The 24,816-nt window shown below is 37.8% G+C and overlaps 1 protein-coding gene across 4 annotated transcripts in view; it reads right to left on the minus strand.

The window, feature by feature from the left end:
- Positions 1-24,816, minus strand: part of TMCC1 (transmembrane and coiled-coil domain family 1) — a 251,510-nt gene that overhangs the window by 202,949 nt on the left and 23,745 nt on the right. Inside the window, exon 1 of one of the 4 annotated variants that reach the window (XM_042911272.1) lies at positions 21,270-22,049. The exons of the other annotated variants lie outside the window; for them this stretch is intronic. The gene's annotated coding sequence lies outside the window, so the exon portion shown is untranslated. Of the gene's footprint in view, positions 1-21,269; positions 22,050-24,816 lie in introns of those variants that run through there. 4 annotated transcript variants of the gene reach the window in all.

Below are 24,816 nucleotides of genomic sequence, written 5' to 3' on the forward strand. Positions count from 1 at the left end.
TCTTCTTACTGCCTGACTTTAAAAAAATATTATACGCTCACAAAAATGTTTACAAATCTCTAGCACTTTCAATTCTAAGAAACTGTTTCTCCTAATGAAGAATACTTCCAAAAGAATGATTTTCCTAAAAGGGGTCACATGTGTTTATGTATCTGTATGTTATTAAACAGATTCTCCAGGGCTAATGGACATTCAAAGGGATGTTTCTTTTTTTAAATCCTGGGCAAGACTGTCTTATTAACAATGAGAGAAATTCAGCACAGTGTTAAGACCCTGATCTTTGGAGCGAGCCAGTTATTTAAAGACACTTACTAGCTGTTTATCTTTCTGTAAAATCTTAGATGTTAAGTCTCAGTTCCCTCATTGGTAAAATGGCAATGAGACCTACTTCCTAGAGTTGTGAGAATTATATAAAATAATGCACAGAACATATTTTTCACAGTCCCTGGAATTAATTGTTCCCTAATGATATCTACTAATAACAATAGAAAGAATAAAAGAAAAAAAAATAAAAACACAGAGCTCTCTCCTTTTCCTGTAATAATTACATTATCCTCACTCCCTCCCCAGCATTTCTCCTTGCCCTCAACCCAACAATAAGAAACTACACAAGTAAATTAGAAATACCTAAATATGATAACCAAAAAGTTACAAATTAAGAATTATAAGTTTCTGATTCACCACATACCAATTATATTTCCATATCTTTATTCTATTTCACATCTCACTAATACCTTAACCAGATAAAATTCAACTCTGGCAATTCAATTCTCTTTTTAATCTAAAAAGTATTTATATATTCAGTGAACTACAGAAGTCAGTCTTCAAGAATGTTCAGGAAAACAGGAATAGTATTTTCAGTAGTGAGTGTAGAACATTCTAAATGCTCAAAACATTATTTAAGTTTATTTAGTTATTTTGGAGAGAGAGAGAGAGAGAGAGAGAGAGAGAGAGAGAGATTGATTGAGCAGGTGAGGGGCAGAGAGAAAGAGAGAGAATCCCAAGCAGGCTCCGCACTGTCAGCGAGGAGCCCGACTTAGGGTTCAAACTCACAAAACATGAGATCATGACCTGAGCCGAAATCAAGAGTTGGACACTTAACAGACTGAGCCACCCATGCGCCCCAGGTGCTCCTATTCCGTTAGGTTTTAGCAACATCATCAAAAAGTACCAAGTTCTTACCAAGTGTGCCAGGACTTGTAAAGTCCAGTAAAACACAGCACAGAAACTAAAAAAACCTAACATGAAAAGAACAATGTTATAATAAGAACAAAAATAATTGACAGGCCTCAAATGATTTATCTGCTAAGCATTATATTTGAAAGCATGGAAGAAATGAATATCATGTTACTAACTCCACCATTCTGCTAGTCCATTACAGCTTTAGGGTATAACAGATATAAAATAAACTGCACCTATTTAACATGTACAATTTGATAAGTTAACAAAACATTTATATCCATAAAACTGTCAACATAATCAAGATAAGACATTTCCATCAGTCCCAAAAGTTTGTTCATGCCCACTGTGTAATCTTGTCACTCCTACCCTCCTCTCCTGTCAACTATCTTCTGTGATTACAGAGTAGTTTTCTAGAATTTAAATATAGTATATCTGTTTTATTTTATTTATAAGTCTGACTTCTTTCATTTAGCCTAATTATTTGAAGAGCCATCCACGTTGTTAAGTATCAGTAATTCTTTCCTTTTAACTGCTCAGCAGTTAAAAGAGAGGGAGACATACAACCCAAAGCAGGCTCCAGGCTCTGAGATGTCAGCAGAGCCCAAGAAGGGGCTTGAACTCATGAACCACGAGATCATGACCTGAGCCAAAGTCAGACACTTAACCAACTGAGTCAACCAGTGCCCCTATATTTTTTTATTTGAGAGAGAGAGAGCATATATGAGAGCAGAGGGAGGCACAGAGAGAGAGAGACAGAAAACCTCAAGCAGGATCCACATTCAGCACAGAGCCCAACATGGGGCTTGATTCCACAACCCTGGGATCATGACCTGAGCCAAAACCAAGAGTTGGATGCTCAACTGCTTGAGCCACCCAGGTGCCACCATGTTGCTTTCATTTCTCTTGGATAAATACCTAAGAAGTGAAATGGGTGGGTCATATGGTAAGTTTACACTTAAATTTTAGAGTAACTGCCCAGCTGTTCCAGTTCACATTCCCAACAGTGTATGAGAATTCTACTTGGTCTGCATTCTTACTAACACCGGACCAATCTTTATAATTATAGCCATTCTAGTATAACAGTACATTATTATGGTTTTAGTTAACACTTTTCTAATGATTTATGAAGTTAAGCATCTTTGCACATGCATATTAGGCATCCATTTATCTTCTTTGATGAACTTTCTATTCAAGTTTTTGTGAGGTTTTTTGCCCTTTTTTTACAAGGTTGTTTGTCTTATTGGGTTGCAAGAGTTCTTTATATACTCTGGATACATATCCTCTGTCAAATACGTTTTGCAAATATTTTCTCCCAGTCTGAGGGCATGCCTTTTCATTTCGTTTTTTGTTTATTTTTTAGTGAGCTATATCCGACAAACAACATTATATTAGGTTCAGGTATACAACATAATGATTTGATGTAAGTATATTTTGCAAAATGATAACCATAACATATCACCTCACACAGTTACAAATGTCTTTTTCATTTCCTTAACAGTGAATTTCAAAGACAAAAAGATTAGGGGCACCTGGGTGGCTCAGTTGGTTGAGCGGCCAACCCTTGATTTCTGCTCAGGCAATGATCTCACAGTTTGTGGGTTTGAGCCCTGCATCAGCCTCTGCGCTAGCAGAGCAAAGACTGCTTGGGATTCTGTCTCCCTCTCTCTCAAAATAAATAAATATTTTTTAAAAAATACTCAAAAAGATTTTAAATTTGAGGATATCTTTAGTAATTTTCCCCCTTCATGCTTTTTGTGTCTTAAAAAACCCTTGCTAGCCCAAGTTCATTAAGATTTTCTCTGGTACTGAAAGACAAATACCGTATGTTTTCACTCTTATGTGGATCCGGAGAAACTTAACAGAAGACCATGGGGGAGGGGAAGGGGGGAAAAAAAAAAAAAGAGAGGGAGAGAGCCAAACCATAAGAGACTCTTAAAAACTGAGAATAAACTGAGGGTTGATGCGGGGTGGGTGATGGGCATTGAGGAGGGCACCTGTTGGGATGAGCCCTGGGTGTTGTATGGAAACCAATTTGACAATAAATTTCATTAAAAAAAAAAAAAAAAAAAAGATTTTCTCCGGTACTTCTAGAAATTTTATGATTTCAGGTCATACATTTAGGTCTACAGTCCATCTGAAGTTAATTTTTACATATGCTATGAGGTAAGAGTTGAGATTCTTTTTTTGTGCATTTGTATTTGACTATACCAGCACCAGTGATTGAAAAGAGTGAATATTCACAGAATTAAAATGACTCCACTTCCATTCTATACAACCCTTTCCCCTAAAACAAGTCCCTGGCTTAGATTCCATAGTCCATCATTATTAACATTCCCTTATACACATATTCAATTTCTTAGGCCTTCTTCTCCTTCCCTCAACCAGCAACACCCCAATCTTGGATAATTTACCTCTCTGCCTATTTCACATACAAAGTGACAAGAAAAGTCATGTTTCCATGCTGACCCAATGACACCGTAAATTCATGTCCACTAATCTCAAATGGGCATTTGATTCTGTAATTCTCTAGTATATTCACTCCCCCATTCTTACAGAGGACTGTTTCACACTTCTTAACTCTCTTCAAATCTAACATCCCTTCTTCTATCCTTAGTCCCTTAATGGCCTACCTTCCTGTGTCATTGAAAAAAATAAGCACTTAGACAAACCTAAACCACATCTACTTCTCCACCAGCATCTGAATCCATACCATCAGCACTCCCTACTGCTAGTAAGGATTAAATGGTGGTATTCCCACCATGGTCAACTTCTCTACTTATATGCCTATTCAGACATAAACTATAAGCAACTCTTTCTTCACTCTAATCAATTTCTCCCTATCTATACTGGATTATTCCCATCAGCATACAAACATTATACAATTTTTCCCACTTTAAGAAAACATCTCTTGACCCTATATCCACCTTCCAGCTAAAGCCCCATTTCTCCCAAACTAATCCCCTCCCAAACCCCTGCCCCCCCGCCCCTCCCCAAAAAACAATATAGTGACTTGGATTATCTGATGCTGCACTAGGATATGATGAGTAGGAGTCAGTAAACCGGTATTAAGTCTCATCTCGGCCATTAGTTTGCAACATATCCTTAAGCAAAGCAATTAATCTGAGCTTCAATTTCCTCTTGTATAAAACGGAGATACTGGACAAAAATTCATCTCTAAATATCCCTAGAATATTCTGTATATATCAGCATCTAAAACATCATTAATGAAAAGGAAAATACATCAGTTGTGCAGCTGAAAAGCTATGAAAAAGATACTCACTAGCCTAAAGAGGAAGAAACCATGAAAAAGTTAACCAAATAACTCAAAGTACAAACTTTACCATAGGAAAGAATACAAATCATTATTGATCACAGGAAAGGGAAACAACTGACCTCCCAAATTATCATCTGCTAGTTCTTCAAAGTATTTTACTTCTTCCAAGGGAACCAAAAGGATTGATGTGGATAAGAACACCCAGCAAAGCAAGTAACTACAGGAACTTTTTCAGAACATTAGAAAAATGCAGTTATCCTACCTGTTGTAAAAAAAATTTCTGTTCAAAACAAGGAATAAAAGTCCTAACAGATCTCACTATCAAACTTACCACCAATTAGAACAGCCATGTGTTTTCCTAAAAAGTCAAACCTACAGTTTTCTTAGGCACTCCAAAGAGGAACATCAAACTGGAGAAAAGAAGAAGCTCCAAAAAAAAAATAAATTGCACATACAATTTAAATATTCTGGGTAAACAGAAATGTTCAAACATTGAGAAGTTTTTTGCCCTTTTTTTACAGGGCAAAACGTGAACTAAAAGAACTAAATAATGAACTCCAAAATTAAAGAAAATTACATGCATAATTTTACAAAATCATGTATTTTAGGGTAAGAGAGTCTTAATAATTACCAGTTTAAATGCTTTCCCTACAAGCCCATACTTCCCTAAAGCCCAAAGAACTTAAGTGATTTGCCTGAGGTCATACTACTAAGTGTCTCCTGCCACATCAAAAACCCAGGTCTCGGGACGCGTGGGTGGCTCAGTCGGTTGGTTAAGTGTCCGACTTTGGCTCAGGTCATGATCTCACAGTTCATGGGTTCAAGCCCTGCATTGGGCTCTGTGCTGATGGCTCAGAGCCTGGAGCCTGCTTCAGATTCTGTCTCTCCCTCTCTCTCTGTCCCTCCCACACTTGCACTCTGTCTCCCTCTCTCAAAAATAAATATACATTAACAACAACAACAACCCAGGTCTCAAGAGAGGATTCTGGGAAGATGGCAGAGTAGGAAGCACCAGGAATGGCTACCCACCTAGATGACAACTGCAAGAGCAGAATCTGTCTGATGTAACTATTTTGGAATTCTAGAGTCTATTTACGGCTTGCAAATCCAGGGGAAGGCTTACACGATAAATCCAATCAGTTTCAACTCAGCACAGTAGTAGTAGCTACCCAGCCCCTACCCAGCCACATGAAGGGCAGCTGTGCAAAGTTCCTACAGCAGCCTACACAAACCTTGTGGGAGCTAGGGTGGGAGGCGGAAATAAACAAACTCTGTCCTCCAAATATCAGGGGTCTGTGCCCTGGTCACAGACTATTGTTTCTGATCACAGAGGTGGCAAAGAAGCAGGTGCCATTGTTGTTGCACTTCCCCCACCCCCAAGCTATCACAAGGCCCTCCCCTCTTCAGCAATAGTGACTTCCAGGGCATTTAAAAAGCTAGCATCCTCTTCCCTCCTCTTTCATTTTTCTATTTTTCCTCTACTGGGAAACAGACTCTAAAACCTAAGACATTCAAAATCAACTGCATACACAGGTAAAATCAGAAAGTGACTGCACATTCCTAGGGAAAAGCACAGGATCAGAAAAGACCTGAGAAGACCTTAAGTTTACACCTCAGACTGACCCTTGGCATGGAGGCAGCCTGCAAAGATAAAAAAATAATAACAAAAACAGCAAACTCTAGGGAGGCAGGAGAACTTGATATCCAGAATTACCACACTATTTGATTCAAATGTCCCGTTTTCAGGGCACCACTCAGGGCACCGAGTAACCGGTTAACTTTTGATTTCAGCTCAGGTCATGATCTCAAAGTTCATGGGATCAAGCCCCAAGTTAGGCTCTGCACGAGAGTGCTGAGTCTGTTTGGGATTCTCTTTCTCTCTCCCTCTGTCTCTCCCTTGCTCAGGCTATCAAAATGAATAATTTTTTAAAAAAATAATAAAAATAAAAATAAAATGATTAACACTTAAAGAATTAAAATCTCTAGACACTTTAAAAAATGCTCAGTGAAAAATGTGAAATCAGGGCATTTGGATGAAAAACGCTTTTCCACCACACAAAACAAGAAGACAGACATCTTCCCCATGAATTCTGGCAAGGTCAATTCCCACCCTTATTCACAAAATTCTTGGAGAGCTTCCTTGGCCTAAAAAAAACCCACGCTATTTCACAGTGACTGAGTAAAGCCTGGGTATGGATATGGTTACTTAGGGGACTTGCCTATTTTGATGGTAAGCAAACAGTTCCTTATGGTGTTTCAACAATTCTAAGTCATAAAAAACAGTGGATATTATAATTCATGACAAAACAAAAGAAGTAAAGACATCTTGTTATAAACAGAGGCTAAAGTATCAGAAATTATTAACAATTTAGGAAAAGATAAATATTTATAAAGAAATTATGAGAGCTAAAGAGGAAGAAACTCATTATTCAGTTTCCAAAATGGCCAAATGACTTAGCATGAAAATTTAGTAACAAACCTAATTCATTTTTCAAAATTATTAATCTTTTCAACCAAGTTCAACAAAAGACTGCCAAAGCAAAGAATCTAGAACTAAAATTTTACTCTCCTGAGAAACTGTATATTCTGCTAAAACAACTACATCAATCAACCTTTCACTTTATGATTTTTCTCACATAAATTTTTCTTAAATTTTGGCATCTATGACCAAAAAAGGCTGAACAAGCAATAAAAAACGATTAGTAGTCTCACTGCATTGCGGGTACAACCATTACAGATAAGTTTGGCAGTTTCTCATAAATGTAAATATTCAGGGGCACTTGGGTGGCTCAAATGGGTTAAGCAGACAACTCTTGGTTTCGGCTCAAGTCATGATCTCACAGTTCATGAGATAGAGCCCTGTGTCTGGCTCCACGATGACAGCACAAAGCCTGCTTGGGGTTCTCTCTCTCCTCTCTCTCTCTGCCCCTCCCCCCACTCACATGCACTTTCTCTCAAAAATAAACATTGAAAAATTTTTTTTAATTAAACATGCAGTTTTCATATCTTCCAGCAGTCTCACTCCCTGGCATTTATCCCAGAGAATGAAAACATATGTTCACATAAAAACTTATGCATGAAATGTTCATGGCAGTATTATTGGTAATACACCAAACTGGTAACATGAATGCCCCTCTCAATAGACAAATGTTTAAACAAACTGTGGTACATCCATACTATGGAATATTCATCAGTAATAAAAAGGGAGGAGCAATTGATATTGATACATGTAACAACTTAGATAGATCTCAAGGTCATTATATGTTTAGTAAATAAAAAAAGCCAATCTCAAAAAGTTATATACTATATGACTCCATTTATACAATATCCTCAAAATAACAAAACTACAGAGATGGGGAACTGATTACTGGTTGGCAGAGGACAGGGACAAGGACCAGATGGAGGTAGTTTCTCAAAATAATGTTCTGAATTTATGCAATAAACATTAACTGCCCTTGGACTTTCAAGTTTTAATTCCAGCCCTGTCTCCAGTGAAATTATCTGCTAACTTTCCCCCCTCAACTAGCTGATTCACTAAATTAGCAACAGCTAGTAAGGCAAAACATGCCAATGAGGTACTTCCATCTCTCAGTCATTAAGATATCCTTGCAGAAAGTTTAAGAAGAGTAAGAAACGAAGTTAAGATTCAGAACCCACAGCAACTCCAATGTTAGCTGGTTAACAGAAAATCTAGCTATCAGTACTGAACATGCAAAGGCTATGTACAGGAGCCCAAGAATGGCACAGTGATAATGTGTGTTAGCTAAAAAATAAAGTCAAATGGACTAAACATTACTGCATTTTGATTCTAAACCTTGTTAACTGATTAAAAGGCACAACTTACTTGAATAACTTTTGAAGGAGAAATACTACCATATTAAATGCACACAATTCCAAAAACTTAAAATGCAAAAAAGCATTTCTTTTAAAACTGAGAAACCAGGGGATTTAGAAAACACCACCAGTGTGCCTAACCAATGTCCTTCATTTGTTCCAATTTTTCTAAATCCAATTTGTTCTGATTTTTCTAAATCAGAATTGGGACTAAAACAGTACTCCTGGACCTTTACTTATCCCAAAACTTATCAGGTGTTTCTAGAGGTAATTAAAGATAAAGTATAATAATCTATTGCTGAAAGCTTACAGAAGTAATTATTTTTTGCAAAAGTGTGGTAAGAATATAAGCCTGAGCTCTACCCAAAAGGAAAAGTTTCAAAGTACTGCAGCACCAACCATCATTAAGTAATTTTCTAACCTTCAATTTCCTCATGTATTACCATAGTACTTATCCTCAAAGAATCATTGTGAATATTAAATGTAAAATACTTAGGGGTGCCTGGGTGGCTCAGCCGGTTAAGCGTCCAACTTCTCAGGCCATCATCTCATGGCTCGTGAGTTTGAGCCCTGTACCAGGGTCAGTCTGACAGCTCAGAGCCTGCTTCAGATTCTCTCTGCCCATTCCCCACTCATGCTCACGGGCATGCACGCACCCTCTCTCAAAAATAAACATTTTTTAATAAAAAAAATAATAAGTGTAAAACTTAGAAAAGGGTCTGATATGTATGAACACACTAAAATGAAGTCAGGAGACCAGCAGGAGAAGCTCTCATCCCCAAACACTGGTAGTCAATTGCAGACCCAACAGGAAGAAAGTTACTATGCAAATCCATACTATTTTAGCCACTGCTTTACTTTCCCAGCAGAAAGAAGAAAGGTTTTCCTCCTCCCAGCAATAGCCCAGCCAATGAGACTCAGCCAATGAAAAGCCACTACACTCTGAACTCCCAGTGGACTTTTTTTTTTTTTTCGGGGGGGGGGGGGCGGCGGGCAGGGGGAGAATCCTAAGCAGGTTCTACCTTCATCTCACCACCAAGAGATCATGGCCTGAGCTGTAATCAAGAGTTGAATGCTTAACAGACTCAACCACCCAGGTGCTCCAGAACTTTGTTTATAACAGCCCTCCCAATTTCCCCCTTTCCTCTAAAAGGGCAGTTGCGATTCTCTATTCTCAAATAAACCTATTTTTGCTGGTAAAGTAACTGAATTTTCTTTTTAAGGTTAACATACAGAATAAGCATAACCAAGTATTAGAGTCAATTTTTTTTTTTATTTTAGGAAATGCCAGGCACCTATATAGGCAGTGAGAGCAGCAACCTGGCTCCTGCTAGGAATGCTACAGCAGGTGTTGCTCATTTCCCTTGGCACAACAACCTTAACTTCTTTCTTGCTACCCACATTTTTTTTTCTTAATCTGAGAAGAAAAGGAAATCACCAGTCTAACCTAATCAGAAATTAATAGGAAGCTGGAAGAATCAGTAAATTGAAGACAAAAGACAATTGGAAACTACTGTTTTTTATAGATTTAGAGATCTCTTTTTATGACATCACCTCATATTTGTATATCACATTGTAGTTTCAAACTCCTTCTTAACACTATCTCATTTGATCCTCACAATCATCCTGTGAGGCACTTGTTGTTACTTCACATTTTACAGATAAGGAAAATGAGGCTTAAGTGACATGCTGAAGGTCACAGAGCCAGCAAGTGGAAGAGCTGGAAATTGAACCTCTCAACTGCTTTACCACAGCTCTCTCTCTAAATGGGGATAAGTTCTACAATGCTAACATTACGGCTTTTTGAACAGTATCCTCCATGATAATCTCAGCAAATCATAATGAAAATTTAGAATAAACCAAAGAATCATAGGACCTTAAGGATTATTTTAATGTAATCTCTCATTCTACACATGCTTTTACAAAAAGAAAATGTTTTTTTAGTACTCAAGATCAAAAAAAAATTTTGTTTAATGTTCTCATGTTTCAAAACCTGCAACATTTGTGGAGATTAAGGGGCTGAGAAAAAGAATAAAAGGATTAAAACATACAAATCCCAAGTTACCCTCCGTTTCCCTGACTACCTCTTGGTTTCCAACATATTTGTTGGGGGGGGGGGGGCGGGGGGAGACTCTTCTTGACAGGCACAGTTCAAATTTAAGATTTCTTTCTGAGAGTCCACATAAAAACTTGTATACAAATGTTTACAGCAGCGTTATTCATAACAGCAAAAAAGAGAATCAATCAAAATGTCCACTATTAAACAAATGTCCATGCATAAAATGGACCATTATTTGGTAATGAAAAAGGACTGAAACATGCTACAGAACGGATAAACTATGAAAACACTCTAAGTGAAAGAAGCTAGTCACAAAAGACAACATTTTGTAGAAGTTCATTTACATGAAATGTTCAGAATAGGCAAATCCATAGAGACAGAGCTGCCTAGGACAGGCAGCGAAAATGCAAATACCCTGGAATTAGTTGTACAATTCTATGAATATACTAAAAATCACTGAGGTGTACACTTTAAATGGGTGAGTTCTAAAGTATGTGAAATATACCTCAATGAAGCTAATAAAACAAAATGTTATGAAAGGAAAAATGGGTCAGGCTATGTGCTGACAGCTCAGAGCCTGGAGCCTGCTACAGACTCTGTGTCTCCCTCTCTCTCTGCCCCTCCCCAGCTCATGCTCTGTCTCTGTCTCTCAAAAATAAAAATAAGCATTCAAAGAAAAATTAAAGAAAAAAAGCCATCCGACTGGGTGGCTCAGTCAGTTATTAAGTGTCCAACTTCGGCTCAGGTCATGATCTTACTGTTCATGGATTCGAGCCCCACTTCAGGCTATGTGCTGACAGCTCAGAGCCTGGAGCCTGCTTTGGATTCTGTGCCTCCCTCTCTTTGTGCCTCTCCTTAGCTAATGCTCTGTATCTCTCAAAAATAAAAATAAACGTTAAAAAAATTTTTTTAATTAAAAAAAAAAGGAAAAATGGGTACCTGCTATACAGAAACTCTCTATTATCTTTGCTTAACTTTTCCACAAATCTAAAACTTCTAAAATAAAATATAGATATAGAAATTAATAAACAAGATTACATAATAAATAGCTACAGTACCAGGTGCAGGCTAAGGTAGCACCATAAAACTTCAGAAAGATTCACGCACAGTGCCTCAGATAAAAAAGTACTGAATAAATATTAGATGTAAAAAATGAGGCTAGGCCTTGTTCACAGAGTTACACAACAGCACAGGTAGAAGAAGAACAGAACAGACCTAGAACAAGCTCATCACTCATTTGGCCAAACACATTCCTTTTCCCACCTACACAGAACTTTCCAAATAAATTTCCTTTCAGACAACCCAAAAACTTACAGGAAAAAATCTACACAGAAAAGAAAATGCCGGTAAACAACACTGTCACCTTATCAATGTGAAACTACTCCCTCTTCACCCTGGATTAGGTTTTTTTAGAAAAACATTTTAACATAATTATGCCTTATCTATTTCTAAAGGTTAAACACCTTATCCTCTACAGATCAGACCTTACTATAGAGTTCAAGACTCAAATTACTGATGAAACATAAAGCATGTCAAGATTTGTTCTTACTGGCTTCTTAAAATTAATAATAAAGCAAAGTGTTCAAAAAAAGGATACTGACTGGAAAGGGGCATAAAGAAACTTTCTAAAGGGAGGAAAATATTCTACAACTTAATCAGATTGGTATTTATAATTATATGTATATATAATTAAAGATATATATTTATATATTATATATAAAACATACATTATATGATGTAAAATTCACTGAGCTATGTATACCTCTTAGATTTGTGCATTTACTAGAAATTATGCATTTTTAAAAATGGAATTAAAAAAATAGTATTCCAAAGAATTATCTCATTATCCCAAAGCATATGATATAGTAAGAGTCAAATTTTTGTCTTCTTTTAGTAAAAATAATCAAGCACACAGAAGTAAAACAATCTTCCTTGGTATCTCAAAATCAAGAAGAAAAACAGGTCTTCCAACTCTGTTATATCATCAATCTAACCTTTGTGCCTCAAAGACAATGAGATTGAATCTTGAGATTCTTCTGAGAGTGAGAAAAGAGAAGAGGGTAGATAGAACCAATTCTAATTACATCAACATACTCACCATCCCCAAATGCCATATCCTTATTCTTCAATGAGAAAATTATTTTAATTTTTTTAAACGTTTATTTATTTTTGAAAGAGACAGACAGAAAGTGGGAGAGGGGCAGATGGAATCTGAAGCAGGCTCTAGGCTCTGAGCTCTCAGCACAGAGCCTGATGCAAGGAGCAAACCCATGAACAATGAGATCATGATCTGAGCTGAAGTCAGATGCTTAACTGACTGAGCCACCCAAGAGCCCCAGAAAATTATTTGTAATTGTTTAAGTTTATTTATTCATTTTGAGAGAGACAGGGTGAGTGGGGGAGGGGCAGAGAGAGACAAAGACAATCCCAAGCAGGCTTCACACTGCCAGCATGGAGCCCAATGCAGGGCGTGAACACACAAAACATGAGATCATGACCAGAGCCAAAACCAAGAGTCAGACACTCAACCAACTGAGCCACCCAGGAGCCCTGAAAAAAAATTTTTTTAAGTAAATTCTACATCCAAGGTGGGGCTCGAACTCATGACTCTGAGATCAAGTATCACAAGTTCTACCAAGTGACCTAGCCAGGCACTCCAAGATAAAATTATTTTTATCCAGAATTGGTTGTGAAATAATGCAAAGAACGCAAAAGAAGTTCTCAGGTTCACACTCCCTCTAAAAACTATCACAATGCTACCTCGTGCTTCATTCTATAGTTTTTCCAAGGAAGTTATAAGGCAACCATACTCTCTTGCCTTAAATTTTGTCTATTTACGTGTCTACTGTAAGAAAGTGAAGAGTGTACAGATAGGCCTCAATGGACTGAGATAAAGTATGGCTCTTATTTCACAGTCACAAAATTTTAGCGTTGGACCACATCTGAGCTGCCAATTAGCCATTTAATGAATAAACTAAATCCTAAAACAGTTACGGGACTTGCCTAAGATTTCACAGCTAGTAAGAGGCAGAGTCAAAGCTGAATCCAGCCTTCTATTCACCATACTACACCTATATCTCTGCCCAGTTAAAAGCTGCATACTATCTTACCTAAAGTGGTAATTACACTCTGGGTAAAAATGGTTCATATTATCCAAATTCTCATACCCATCTGCCTCACCACACTAATATTTTAATTAATTTATAATCAGAATTGTAACTGTCAACCAGTTATACAGTACCTTCTTTTCTCAGCAGTAAAATCCCCTTAGTAAACTGATTTAATACCAAAAGGTTATTTGGCACATAAGTAATCATGGCATACAGAGAAGGATAGTTTTAAAGAATACATGCAGCAAATTCTTCATGGCAAACCACCTTATTTCGCCAAAGACATTCATATAGTCATTTATCCAATCAGCAAACACTGAATTGCCGACTAGATGGCAGGTACTATATTAGGCCTAAGGAAGACAAAGACATAGATACAAGGGACTCTGGTTTAGGTAGGCAGACAACAACAACAGATTGTGGTAAGAGCTATGGTGGAACAGCCAAGGTCCCAGAGGAGGAACATCTACTCCAATCTGGAGGGTCAGGGAAGTCAGACCAGCTTCTTACTCTCCCAAGCATTAAATTAACATTTGCTCTAGAAGCTCAGGCTTCTCATTCTTGAAATCCATGATTTTAAACCCAGGTCTCTTACTGACATAAAAGTCTTCAAAATCTATGTCTGAGTCAAAAGAAAAACAGCATTACAATATTATCCTATTTATTTAAAACTGTTATAGTCAGTTATAGTCACTGTTACATAACTGCATTTGTATATATTTTCAAAGAGACATGTATGGAAGGATATTATAAAAACTTTTATGGTAATCATTCCTGTAGGATAGGATCTCAGATTGTTTCAATGTTTTGACACTTTATCTGAATTAATTTTAAGAATTCTCCTACAGGGGTGCCTGGGTGGCTCAGTCAGTTAAGCGTCCGACTTTGGCTCAGGTCATGATCTCGCAGTCCATCATTTCGAGCCCCATGCCAGGTTCTGTACTGACAGCCCAGAGCCTGGAGCCTGCTTCAGATTCTGTGTCTCCCTCTTGCTCTGCCTTTCTCCCTCTCGCTCTGCTCCTACAGGAGTGCCTGGCTGGCTCAGTTAGCAGAGCATGCAACTCTTCATCTCAGAGTCGTGGGTTTGAGCCCCACACTGGGTGGAGAGATTACTTAAAATAATTAATTTTTAAAAATACTCCTATAATTTTTTATTCTACCATAACCAAAGTAGGTGGGACAGAGCAAGCACACAGATAAAAGCCGAATAAACTATTACTGTACTTATATCAACCTGTCTCCCCTATTCAGAGTATTATTTGTCACATAAGGGACACTAATGCCACATACTTGAGATCTTTTATTTACACTTGTAAGAAGGGCCACTTCTGGGAAAGTTTCTGGAAAAACAAGAAAGGTAGATGGGGACCAAAAATAAATGGGCTATAATCACAATGCTAAGGTGTTCATTGCTAAGGTGTTCAATGTTAAGACTTCATTCTGTGGGTGACAGAAAAACACTGAGGGGGTTTTGACCTAAAGATTAACAATCAACTTTTTTTTTTCAACTCCATTCTTTAACCAGGTATCTCTGGTAGCAACTGTGATACATAAACAGGAAACGACATAAAGACAAAGAGATGTGTTAAAACGTTGTGGCTATGTTTAAAAAAAAAAAAAAGGCAAATGCAAATTTTTAGCAGCAGTATCTCTGATGGATAAGACTATAGGCAGTCTCCTACTTTCAGTGTTATACATTTCTATAATACCTGCACTTCTTAAAATAAGCATGTATTAGATTTATAACCAGAAAAAAATAAGAATGGCTATCACAATAGCTCAAAGGGGATGCAGGGAAAATGATGAAAGTTTGGATTACACGTTCTATAAGAGCAAGAAACTGATCTTACTTACCACTCCCTAGTACCTTGTACTGTGCCTAGCACATATTAGGTGCTCAATAAATGTGACAGAAGAGTGAATGAGTGAACAAATGAACATCCTAAAGGCTCAACGAAGAAGAAACATTTCAGAAGTAAAATACACATTTGTTGATCAACATAAAAGCCAGAACAGGAAAAAATTAAAGATATCCTCAAGTTTTATGGACTAGTTGGCTAAGTGAATGATGAACCATTAATCAAGATAAGTAAAACTAGAAGTATAGGTATACAGGAATGCAAAGAGATCATGGCAAAATGCCAATGAATTTGGTAGAAGGCATTAAGTTTCAGGAACCAGTAGGGAGTATAGGCTGAAGATGCAGATTTGGGAATCACCCATACAAACTTACATCAGAGATCAGAGCTACCACATACTTGTTATGGATTCTCATGTTCATAATCAACAGGAGAATAGGATAGGCAGATCAAAATAAAATACGTGCACTATTCTGGGGGCCCTGGTACCCTGATTTTTTGCCCCACTTATATGTATGTATGTATGTATTTTGAGAGAGAGAGAGTGCAAAAGGGGAAGGGGTAGACAGAGGGGAATGGGTAGACAGAGGGGTAGACAGTGGGGCTCAAACTCAGGAACCATGAGATCATGACCTGAGCCGAGATCAAGAATCAGACACTTAACCGACTGAGCCATCCAGGCTCCCCTGCCTCACTGATTTTTTTATTTAAATTTTTTTTTTTTTTTTTCAACGTTTATTTATTTTTGGGACAGAGAGAGACAGAGCATGAACGGGGGAGGGACAGAGAGAGAGGGAGACACAGAATCGGAAACAGGCTCCAGGCTCCGAGCCATCAGCCCAGAGCCCGACGCGGGGCTCGAACTCACGGACCGCGAGATCGTGACCTGGCTGAAGTCGGACGCTTAACCGACTGCGCCACCCAGGCGCCCCAGCCTCACTGATTTTTAAACTTAGATTATTAAATAAATACACGTTAGGTGTTAGAGTCTTAATCTCTCATTTGCTTCCCAATAGGATACAAAGACCCACAGCTATACTTTATATTGTTATCATTTGCTACAAACAGAATTCTGGGCTCACAAATCCAGGGCAGATCAGAAATTCAATACACATGGCATTATTCACTATAAACATATAAAACTTATATACTGGTTTTATTAAATATTATCTACTGACAAACTATTGTAAAGTAATAGTTTGTCACTGACTTTATTTTTGAATACTTTTTCATCTTATTTCCAGGATTACAACATGACACTTTCAACTATCCTTACCTATGCAAATCTCTTCCCCCTCCAGTTCATTCTACCTATGAAATAGGGACTTCCCCATTTCCTTTGTTTCAGCTCTACCTCTAGAAATCCACTCTTCCTATCTCAAACTGACCATACTCAAAACTAAGTTCAAAAGGTCAACAAATGGGTTAGACTAGTCTCATAAATGCAGAAACACACAATATAAGACTAATTTGTCCCCATGCTTTTACATGTTATCTTTCATGCCTGTAGTGTTATTTCCTTTTTCCAACATTTATCTAAATAGAGGCCATAGGTCATATCTTAACCATTTCAGCATTCACCTATTCTCTTCTTTCTTTGAATTTCCATAATATAAATTGAGTGGCCTTCAAAAGTTAGTTATGTTTTCCTCTATCTACATTGAAAAATAAGCCTTTTAGGGTGCCTGGATGGCTCAGTTGGTTAGGCATCTGACTTTGGCTCAGGTCTTGACCTCATTGTTTGTGAGTTCAAGCCCCACATGGGGCTCTGTGCTGACAGCTCAGAGCCCAGAGCCTGCTTCAGATTCTGTGTCTCCCTCCCTCTCTGCCTCTCCCCACTCACGCTCTGTCTCTCTCTCTCAAAAAATAAACATTAAAAAATTTTTTTGCTTTAAAAAGCGAGCTTCTTGAAGAGAGATTCCCCTATCAATAGTGAGGATACAGTTGGCATTCAATGAATACTTACTAACAAAATGGAAGCTCTGAATTTGTATCTTACTTTTTTGGCTTCCTAATCCTCCTGTGCCTCCACATTGCCATATACCAGAAATAAAATGTATTCTTTTTTCATTTTACTAACAGATATTAGACTAACTTAAATCTAGATTTATTTCACTTTTAAGTTTTTTTATTTATTTTGAGAGCAAGAGAGAGAAAGAGAACAAGAGAGGGGCAGATAGAGAGGGAGAGAGAATACCAAGCAGGCTCCGTGCTGTCAGCACAGAGCCCGACTCAGGGTTCAAACTCACAGACCTCGAGATCATGACCTGAGCCAAAATCAAAAGTCAGATGCTTAACTGACTGAGCCGCCCAGGCACCCCAAATTTATTTTACTTTTTAAATATTTTCTTAAATGTTTACTTATTTTTGAGAGAGAGAGAGAGAGAGAGAGAGGGAGGGAGGGAGGCAGGGAGGGAAGGAGAGAGAGAGAGAGAATGAGTTGGGGAAGGGCAGAGAGAGAGGGAGACACAGAATCCAAAGCAGGTTCCAGGCTCTGAGCCAGCAGCAGGGAGCCTGATGCGGGGCTCGAACCCATGAACCGTGAGATCGTGACCTGAGCCGAAAATGAAGGCTTAAACAACTGAGCCACCCTGGAGACCCAGATTCTAACAATTTTAAAGATGAGGAATGAGACTCTAATTAGGTCATATAGGTAGTTGGAAGCAAAGGCTAGAACCAAGGTTTCTAACTTCTAGAAAAGGTATTTATTGAGTGACTGATACACATGGAGAATTCTGTGAGGCACTGTATTAGACCAGTGCCCACTCTTGTGTACCAAGACACTTCCCACTGATGTTCAAAAATATTTAAAACATTAATTAAAGCTTACATTCTAAGGAAATTTCTGTATTAGGAGAAGACACTGTCTACATTTCTAAAAAATATGTTAAAAATAAGCAGGCAGAGGGGGGAAAAATCTTTAAAGTAGGAAAGAATTTAGAATTTCAAACAATTTACTCTTCCTGTCCTGGCTGTTGTTTACTGTTAAAAAGAGTAAGACCATCAAAAGACATCTCTACCCAAATTTCATGACCTAATAGTTTAAGAAAAATAAGCCTTATTCCTGTTGGCAAATGATCTGCTTTTGTCACATCACACTAAAGCATTAGCTCTGTCACAGGATTAGAGTACAGCCATCTGAGGACAAAAGTTCAGGCAGAAAAAGAAACCATACTGGAATTTGATAAAGACCCCTCAGGAATATGGCAGTTAGCTGTTTCAATAGCACCTTTCATCTAAGGATCTCAAAACAAATATTATTTACATTATCAAGAATCAAAACGGTGGCACCATGGCTCAATAAACTAACATATCAATGACCTATAGGGAATTCAATACTGATGTTCTGAAACTCAGCCCTCGGTTCTCAAAAACAAGACCTAGTTACAGTTGACCCTTGAACAACTAGGGGGTTAGGGGCACCAACATCCCATGCAGTCAAAAATCTGCATTTAACTTTTGACTCCCTAAGAACTTAACCACTAACAGCCTACTATTGACTGGAAAGCTTACCAATAACATGAACTGTGATTAACACATATTTTGTCTGTTATATGCATTATATACTGTATTCTTACAGTAAGCTAGAGAAATGGAAGTATTAAAATCATAAGAAAAAATACATTTATAGTACTGTCATGTTTTTATCAAAAAAATCCGTGTATCAGTGGACCTGCATAAGTTCACACCCATGCTGTCCCAGGCTCAAGTGTATTTGGATTTTGTCCCTAATTCCTGGCACAGAACTCCTAAAACCCTTGGAATTTCAAGAGTGATAGGAGCACTCTTGTTATTCATAACAAGTCTCTTTTAACCACAAAGCAATTTGTGCTAACAAGGTGACTCTTGGTGGACCCTTACATAGCTAAAGATGGGAACCGGTTGTGAGAGGGAACAATCCACATGATTAGAGGGTTGAAACTTTCAGGCCCTGCCCCCAATATGGGGAAAGGGAGAGTAAACCACCAAGGCCAATGATTTAACCAATCATTCCTAGGTAACAGAAACTTCTAAAAAAACCCTGAACAACAGGGTTTAGAGAGCTTCTGGATAAGTGAACACATGGAGGTACTGGGAGGGTGGTGTGCCCAGAGACAGCAGGGAAGTTCCCCATACCTTGCCCAATGTATCCTCTCCACTGTTTCTGAGTTGCCCTCTTTATAATAAGCCTATAAGCGTAGGTAAAGTGCTCTTCCTGAGTTCTGTGAGTCATCTCAGCAAATTATTGAATCTAAGGAGAGGTCATGGAAACCCCAGAATTTTTTGCAAAGTTGGAAAGGAGTACAGGTGGCCCCGGACTTGCAACTGGTGACTAAAGTGGGGACAGTCTTAGGAACTGAGCCCTCTAACTTGAAGGATCTGACACTAACTCCAGGTAGACAGTGTTAGAACTGAATTCAATTGTTGGACTGGTATCACAGAATTGGACAATTGGTGGTGGTATGGAAAAACCTACACTACACAAGTAGTTAATTCCACTCTATAAAGTTTAAAAAAAAAAAAAAAAGATAAGTGGATTTGTTGATACCGTCTCCCAGCTTACTTTGCTGCACATGTATGAATAAAAGACCCCAAAATTTAAGCAATATTGTCAGAACAGTTTCTACTGATATAATTAGTAATAATTTTATGCCATCTGGGGTGCCTGGCTGGTTCAGTGGGTGGAGCACGCAACTCTATCTTGGGGTTGTGATTTCGAGCCCCATGTTAGATGTAGAGACTACTTAAAAAAATAAAATCTTTAAAAAAATAATAATTTTTTGCCATCTTTGTGCCAGGCATTAACCTTAGGTCAAATTATTTCCAATGTATGCAATTCTGAAAGATAGATATTGCCCCTGATAACATATGAGAAAATTGAATCTCATCATTAAATTTCCCACTGCACGCAGCAAGTAGCAGAGTACTAAATCTAGTTATAAAACACAAACCCCTGCCTTCTTCTATGGCAACCCTTACTTTTTATAATGTAGTATAAAATTATAAACTCTCTAACAATCCTTAAGAACATTATGCTAGTCTTAAGGGTGTGTGCCAGGCTTGAGGTTTTTGAGTAACAGCACAGGCCCCATACCTGTTGGTGTTCACATGAAGCAGTATCCTAGGCACCTAGGCATCCTAGTAAAGAAAAGCCAAAGAGCAAAATAATGCTGTGACTCTTTGTGGAGCCAAACCTTCCCCCAGCTTTATCAGTCTTCAAGCAAGTTCTCCACCAGCCACTTTGCTGAACATCCTCACAACAAAGCTGCCCTCAGGAACTGATCATAAGTCCGAGCAATTCCTAGGACTCCTAGAATGTATGTATGCCAATCTCCAGTTTCAGACCTAGCTTGCCCAAAAGAAGACTATTATAGAAAATTTATTATAAGTATCCATAACACAACTGTGAGTCCTGAGAGGGAATGCAAAGAAGTCTTCCCCCCAGCCTTATCTCACAGTCTGTTGTTAAATCACCTGCCCCAATTCAGTAAATGAAATGTGGAAGGAAGAGGAGAAGGGAGGAAGGGAGGAAGGGAGGGAGGGAGGGAGGGAGGGAGGGGAGAGAGACAAGCGGACAGACTAGCCTTAAGAATTGCTATCAAAAACATAATACTGACAGTCCATATACAGATCTAGTATTCTAGTTTTCTACTTTATACACTTTTTAAGAACTGCCTTTTTTGGCATTGTATTCTCTTGCTGGTTGGAAAATATTTTATTTTTTTCTTCCCCAATTATCAAGGAACTAAAGTCAATAAGACTTTTCACTACCTTCTGTTACCAATATGAGCACAAAAAAGAGAGTCTAGAGATTAGCAAATCTTAAGAGCTGGGAGGGACAAGAAAGAGATCATGTAGTTTAAACTCTTACAGGAACACTTATATCTCCAAAACACAATCATCCAAGCTATACTTGAATATCTCTAATGACAGAGACCTCATAATTTTGTCTATTCCACTATGGGACATACCTTATTGTGCAAAAGGTCTTTTCCATAGTGGGATGAAATTCACCTCCAAATTACCTTCTACCCATGGTCAGTCCTCTGGAGCAAGAGAGATGATCAGTCAGCTCCCTTTTGCTTAAAACAACTCTTAAATTTATTTAGATAGTTAAGTTTCCAAGTATTATCTTCTGTGGCAAAACAGCTCCTGATTCTTCAACCGCTCTTCATTAGATACAGTATCTAGGGAACTCATTATTCTTGGTCATAATCATATGGACGATTTAGATTATCACTGTCTCACTGAAGTGTAAAATCCGTAAGTGGACACAATACATATAATCAGATGGTACAAGAACAAAGGGACTATTAGTTCCCTTAATTTACCACTGTACATCTATAAATGTTCATCAATATTAGCCTCTTTTCACAACCACATTATACAATTAACTACCTTAGAGGATGGTGGCTTTCAAATGAAAAATCTGTTTTAGGCAGATCATTTCTGTTAAAGAGTAAACTTTACATTTCTATCACACCTATCTTATCACTTTCATACTTCATCCTGCTTAGATTGCCTTGGTTTTCTTTGATACAACACATCAGATAACACTCCCAGTTTTAGCATCATTTACAAAATTTTTGGTAAGCATGCATATTGTACCATTATTTAAGATCTAGATCTATAATGCTTAGCAAAAGAAGAACTTACAAGCCTGTATAATCACACTGTGCTTTCTGTTTTGAGAGACAGCAAGCGAGCACAAGGAGAGAATCTTAAGCAGCGTGGAGCCCAACATGGGGCTCAATCTCATGACTCATGAAAGATGAGATCATGACCTGAGCCAAAACCAAGAGTCGGACACTTAACAGATTGAGCCACACAGGCAGCCCCACACTGTGCTTTATAACAAACAAATAAGCAAACCAGATTTAAAAGACCAACAAACTGGGAAGACACATTTGCAACACATACAGTAATACACTGATTTCATTACACATTTCCTACAAATTCATAAAGGGAAAAAAGCAATCTATCAATGAAAAAAGAACCAACGTCTAACATTAACAACCAGATCACAGAAAAACAAAGATAAAATTCAACTTCACTCATAAAGAGCAATGTAAATTTGTGTGATTAAAGTTTTTAATTTTAAATTGAATTCCAGTTAACATTCACTTTATTAGTACACTTTATTAGTTTCAAGTGTACAATACAGTGATTCAACATTTCCATACATCACCCAGTGCTCATCCCAAGTGCCCTCCTTAATTCCCATTATCTATTTCACTCATCCCTCCACCCACCTCTCCTCTGGTAACCATCAATTTATTCTTGATAGTTAAGAGTTTATTTCTTGGTTTGTCTCTTTTTTGTTCCTTTGCTCATTTGTTTCTTAAATTTCACATGAGTGAAATCATATGGTATTTGTCTTTCTCTGACTTATTTCACTTAGCATAATACTCTCTAGCTCCATCCATGTTGTTGGAAATGACAAGATTTTGTTCTTTTTTATGGTTGAATAATATTCCATTGTATATACATACACCATTTTTTATCCATTCATCTACTGATGGACACTTGGGTTGCTTCCATAATTTAACTACTGTAATAATTCTGCTATAAACATAGGGGCACAGGTATTCCTCTGAATAAATGTTTTTATATTTTTTGGATAAAAACCCAGTAGTGTGATTACTGGATCATAAGGTAGTTTCTACTTCCTTTTTTTTTTTTTCTTTGTAAGTAATCTCTATACCCAACACATGGCTCAAACTCACGATCAAGAGTTTCATCCTCTACTAACAGAACCAGCCAGTCACCCCTCTATTTTTAACTTTTTTAAGGAGCCTCCATACTGTTTTCCACAGTGGCTGCACCAGTTTGCATTCCCACCAACAGTGCATTAGGATTCCTTTTTCTCCACATCCTTGCCAATACCTGTTGCTTCCTGTGTTTTTGATTTGAGCCATTATGACAGGTGTCAGGTAAAGAGCAATGTAAATTCAATCTGTAATGTAATAACATTTTTTACCTATCAGAGTGACAAAGATCAAAGTGTTGATAACATATCTAATTTGTAAGACATGGAAACAAGTACCCCACAGATTGCTGATGGGAATATATATTAATTCCAACTCTTTAGAGCACAATTTGGAATTATCTATAAAAATTTTAATTACACCTACCTTTTCTTTGGAGCATGGATATTCACTGCAACATTTGTAATAGCAAAAGTAGTAGACACTTAGCTGTCAACCTACAGCCATTTCTCCCTTCTTTCAGAACTCCTATCTGTTCAGGGTGGTAATGTACCCAACCCCAAGAGATGATTAGTTGAAACCCACTATGGCTATCATATTCTCTTTACCAGATAATCACTTCCTCAGACACTCCAGGGGTCAGGGGCAGCAAGCAATATGACCTTCACTGAAATGTAAGGAGACATTGCATATGGCGTTGCTACTCAAATCCACAGCATCTGCATCACGTGGGAGCACATCACTGATACAAATTCTCAGACCCCACTCTAAACCTATGGATCAGAATCTCTGTCAGTGGATTCCAGGAATTTGTATTTTAACACATTCCCTAGGTCAGTCTTACCCACACTCTTAAAGTTCATGAAGCACTGTTTAAGACTTCTGGGAATTAATTTCTCCCTATTTAAAATGACTAAGCCTTCCCATTAGAAAAATATTTTGAGGGCACCTAGGTGGCTCAGTCAGTTGAGTGTCTGACCCTTGATCTCAGGTGAGGTCATGATCTCACAGTTTGTGAGATCAAGCCCTGCATGGGGCTCTGCACTGACAGCACGGTGCCTGCTTGTGGTTCTCTCTCTCCCTCTCTCTCTGCCCCTCCCCCACTCACTCGCTCTCATTTTCTCTCTCTCAAAATAAATAAACAGACATTAAAAAAAAAAAATTTTGCCCCCCATTACCCGTCTTTGAATGCAGTTAGTTGTGCTGCTTGGTGCTAAGGCAGCCATCCTACAACCATGAGGCTACAGCAGAGAAACTGAAAAGACAATATACTAAAAGTAATAGAGTTAAGATAGGGGAAAACCTGGGTTTAATAAATATTACCAAGCAACCACACTAGCCCTGAACCACCTATTTCTTTGTTTCTATTTATATGAGACAACTTAAGAGTCTTTATTGTTTAGTTACTTTTAGATACTGTTACTATTATTTACAGTTGAATATATCCTAAGTGATACACTTTATATCTATCCATGGAAACCAATGGAGCTTAAATTCTACTGGAAATAGAGTAATTTGTGTCATTGTTTAATAGTAGCATAGTATTCCATGTTATGTATTTACCATCATTTTATTTCTTTGTGATTCCCATGTGCATGCACAGCATTAAGACAATCAGTACTAGTCTGAGACAACTAACAAGTTTTGGCCCCAATCTGCTACTTCATTCCAACTAGGACATAAGCTCCACTCAGGCAGTAACCTTAACGCACTGCAACTTAAGCAGTTACAACAGAACCAAACATATATGAAAATATTTGATAAATATTTTTAAATAAACAAATGTAGAAAAAGAGGTCTTCCATAAATG

Source organism: Panthera leo, chromosome A2 (genome assembly GCF_018350215.1).
Source record: "Panthera leo isolate Ple1 chromosome A2, P.leo_Ple1_pat1.1, whole genome shotgun sequence".
In the NCBI taxonomy this organism is placed as follows: domain Eukaryota; kingdom Metazoa; phylum Chordata; class Mammalia; order Carnivora; family Felidae; genus Panthera; species Panthera leo.